General features: G+C 43.7%; 1 pseudogene; it reads left to right on the forward strand.

Moving 5' to 3' along the window:
- Positions 1–3,056: 3,056 nt before the first annotated feature.
- On the forward strand, positions 3,057–3,555 carry LOC110284424 (mitochondrial import receptor subunit TOM20 homolog pseudogene; annotated as a pseudogene).
- The last annotated feature ends 1,102 nt before the right edge of the window (positions 3,556–4,657 follow it).

Genomic DNA, 4,657 nt, shown 5'->3' on the forward strand with positions numbered 1-4,657 from the left:
CCAGTCCCACTCATCTCTCCATACCTTAGTATATTTTATTAATTAAGTTATTATTTATTTATTCTGACTTGTTTCTCTTTCCTCCTCTCCTCCCAGTTCCTCCCCACTCCTTCCTCCCCATCCACTCTTTCTCTGTTTCCCTTCAGAAAAGGGATCTCCACCAAACATGGCATAGCAAGTTTCAGTGAGACTAGGCACCTCTCCTCATACTGAGGCTGGATGAGGCAATCCAGTAGGAGGACAAGGCTCCCTGAGGGTGGCAAAAGTGTCAGACACAGTCCCTTGCCATTAGGGGTCTCACAAACCATCAAGCTACACAGCTACACAACTGTAACACATTCAGAGGGCCTAGGTTATACCCATTCAGACTTTCTGGTTGTCTGTTAAGTCTCAATGAGCACCTGTGAGCCCAAGTTAATCGATTCTTTAGGTTTTCTTGTGGTGTCCTTGACCCCTTTGGCTCCTACAATCCTTTCTCCCCTTCTTCCACAGGATTCATTGGGTTCTGTGTAATATTTGGCTGTGGTCTCTGCATCTGTTTCCATTAGCTGCTGGATGGAGGCTCTCTGACAGTGGTGTTTATGACTGCCCTACTTTATGACTGACTATGCTTTAGCAAAGTATCATTAGGAATCATTTCTTTACTTTTTTTTTTTCTGAGTTTCTTTGGTTCTATCCTACATCTCTGAGCGGTCAGGACTCAGGGATGGACTCCCTCTCATGGTATGGGTCTCAAGCTGGACCAGTAGTTGACTGGCCACTGCCACAATTTCTATGCTACCTTTACACTGCACATCATGCTGGCAGGACAAATTGTAGGTCAAACGTTTTGTGGCTGGCTTTGGTATCCCAGTCCCTCCATTGGGCATCTTGCCTGGTTATAAGAACTGGTCAGTTCCGGCTCCATATCCCTATTACTAAGACAACCCTTTCCTCCCCAACTTGCTTCTTGGTCATGATGTTTGTGCAGGAATAGAAACCCCTAAGACAGCTAGGGTCACCCTAATATATTCCTGGGAGTTGCTGTTGCACTACCTTTCTACCATGTCCTGAGTTGCCCCCAATTCCAGTTGTCTTTCCCAGTACTTTCTCCCTACAACATCTCCCAACTTGATCCTTCCTGTACCTTTCTCCACCCCTACCCCAGTCCATCTGCAATATCTACTCTATTTCCCCTTCCCAGGGAGATCTATGCATCATCCCCCCACCCCCATTGTCCTAGAGCCCTCCTTGTTACTTAGCCTTTCTTGGTTTGTAGATTGTAGCATGATTATTCTTTGCTTTACAGCTAATATCCACTTATACGTGAGTATAGTCCATATTTGTCTTTCTGAGTCTGGGTTACCTCATTCAGGATAATATTTTTTCTAGTTCCATCCATTTGTTTGCAAATTTCATGATGACATTGTTTTTAACAGCTTATTACTCCATTGTATAAATGTACCACATCTTCTTTATCCATTCCTCAGTTAAAGGACATCTAGGTTGTTTACAATTTCTGGCTATTATGAATAAAGCTGCTATGAACATAGTTGAGCAGGTGTCTGGTTGGATGAAAAGTCTTATGGAATTGTATGGTATGGTCTTCAGGTAGATTGCATCCCGAATCTCTGAGAAAACTGATTTTCAAAGTGGCTATACAAGTTTGCACTCTCCCAATCAATGAAGGGGTGTCCCCTTGCTCCACATCCTCCTCAGCATGAGCGTTTACTAGCGCTTTTAAAAGGTATTAATCATTCCATTTGTTTACATCTCAAATGATATCCTACTTACTGGTTATCCCATCCATCACCCCCCTGCATCCCATGATATCCTGCTGCTAGTCCTCCCAATACCACAGCTCCCCTTTCCCCTCTCTTTTGCTTGTTTAAGAGTGCTCCCTCACCCACCAACACTCCCTCGCCCCACTGTTCCAGCATCCCCCTACTCTGGGGCATCAGACCTCCCTGGGACCAAGGGTCGCCCTCTCATTGCTGTCAGGCAAGGCCATCCTCTGCTACATATGTATCTGAAGCCAAAGATCCCTTTAGGTACATTCTTTGGTTGGTGGTCTAGTCTCTGGGAGAACTGGGTGGTCAGGCCAGCCTATGTTGTTTTTCCAATGGGGTTGCAATCTTCCTCTGCTCCTCCAGTCCTTCTGCCATCTCCCCTGGCCAGGCTCCGTAAATTCACCCTGATGGTTAGCATTGGTCAGTTGCTGGCTGGACCTCCCCAGGAACTTCCACACTTGGTTCCTGTCCGCAAGCACCTTTGGATCAAGTGTTGGGTTTGATGTCTGTGGGGTCCCCAGTTGGTCCTTCCTTTAGTCTCTGTTTTTTTGTATTTTTTTTTGTTTGTTTTTTCTCTCTCTTCTTCCTTTGGACAGGAACATGTTTGGGTTAAAAAACAAAAAACATAAAACAAAAAAAATTTGAGATGGGTGGGTTGCTCCATCCCTCAACCAGGTGCTGTATCTGTTGTCTATCTACTGGAGGTGGTCTCCACAGATTCTATCTCCCCCTTCTCTGCAAATTACGGCTAAAATCAACCCCATTGGATCCTGGGAGCCTCTTGTTTCTTAGCTATTCTGACAGTTGTAAGATGAATCTCAGAGTTATTTTGATTTGTTTCCCTGGTGGCTCAGGATGTCAAACAATCCTCTGTTGAGATCTGTACCCCATTTTTAGAATAGGGTTATTTGGTTTGTTGATGTCTAGTTTGTATCACTTTTTGAGACAGGCTGTCCTGGAACTAGCTCTGTAGACAGGTTTCTAACTCATAGAGATCTGCCTGCCTCTGCTTTGGGAGTGCTGGGATTAAAGGTGTACACCATCACTGACGAGTGCATTATTGGTTTTTAAGACTTGTAGCCAATTTTCTTTCAATCATCAGTATCCATGGTAAATATCGCTTTGCACGAATATGTGTGCAAATTTATCAGCAAAGTTTCCATGTTCTTTTTAAAAACTCTTTTTAAAAGTATTTTACAGCAAGCGGCCGGCGTCCTCCGATCCGTCGGAACTAGCTGCTGCCAGGCGGGCTGCAGCGGCCCTGGCATACACCCCAGTCGAGTGAAGATGGTGGGCCGGAACAGCGCCATCGCTACGGGTGTGTGCGGTGCCCTCTTCATCCGGTATTGCATCTACTTCGACCGCAAAAGGTGGAGTGACCCCAACTTCAAGAACAGGCTTCGAGAACGAAGAAAGAAAGACAAGCTTGCTAAGGAGAGAGCTGGGCTTTCCAAGTTGCCTGATTTAAAAGATGCTGAAGCTGTTCAGAAATTCTTCCTTGAAGAGATCCAGCACGGTGAAGGGTTATTAGCCACAAGGTGACTACGAGAAGGGTGTGGACCACCTGGCAAATGCCATTGCTGTGTGTGGACAGCCTCCGCAGCTGCTGCCAGTGTTACGACTCTTCCACCACCAGTGTTCCAGATGCTCCTGACCAAGCTTCCGACCATTAGTCAGAGAACTGTAAGTGCTCAGAGCTTGCCTGACGATGATGTGGAATGAGCCAGATACCAACAAGATAAAATCTCAGTAAAATAATTTAACAGTTAGCTTGGAAGCTGGTCAGCTCTGGTGGATTAAGGGCAAATTGTGCTGTCATGAACTGTCCCACACTGACATCTACCAAAGTGAATGTGAACTTTGGTAGATCCATTGTCTGTTCTATTTATTTTTCCAGTGAAAAGGATTTTGATAGAGCTTTTCATTATATAAATACACCGAGTTAACCAAAATATCATGGATTTTGTTTGTTCTTAAGTCATGCAATTCAAAAGAATATGAGGAATAGTTGAATAACATTCTAAAGACTAGAACATTGTATTGTATGTTGTAATATTGGGTAGAAACTTGTGTTTGTGAAAACTGAGCACCAAAACCTTACACAGAGAAAAGTATTTTACATGTGTGGTGTTTTGCCTGCATGCATCTGTGTGTACCACATGCATTCCTGCTGCCATGGAAACCATAAGAGGATGCAGAAGGCATTTGATCCTTTGTGATTGGCATCATAGAAGGCTAGGAGCTGCCATGTGGGTTGTTGGAATCAAACCTGAGTCCTCTGGGAGAGCAGCCTGTGCTCTTAACACAGCCATCTCTCCAGCCCCCAAATATCCCCATGTTCCTACTCTTCCCTCTCCACTCTCCTTCCTCTCTTATCTCTCCTTACCATAGGCAAGAGTGGCTTCAAATTTACCTCAATCCTCCTTCCTTGGCCTCTGCTGTGGTAGGAGGACCAGGATTACAAATTTGTTCCACCATATCTGACTCTTCCTTTTAATGAATGGATCTCCACGGTCTGATATCAGTGTGTGCACCCTTGTGTATCTTTTGATAACACAAAAGTATTTTGATGCAGACTAGCTATTGTTTGGTTCTAAAGTATTATCTCTATTCTGTTCTGAGAACTTCTTTAACTGATGATTTATTAGACATATACTAAAGCCTTCTAAATATCTGGATTTTAAATTGGATTATTAATTTATTTAAATTATTAATTTTTTATTTTGTGTGTGTGCTTTGTGGTCAGGAAATATGTTAATTCTTCAAGTTTTATTAAACTCCTTTGTCACCTGTTTGTGATCAAGTTAAGTGAATGAGTCATGGGCACTTGAAAACGTAGCGCCAGGTAGGTATTTTGTATTTATTCACCTTAGGGAGTAATGCATAAC

Source organism: Mus caroli, unplaced genomic scaffold (assembly GCF_978045245.1).
Source record: "Mus caroli unplaced genomic scaffold, Mus_caroli_1 scaffold_19, whole genome shotgun sequence".
Lineage (NCBI taxonomy): Eukaryota > Metazoa > Chordata > Mammalia > Rodentia > Muridae > Mus > Mus caroli.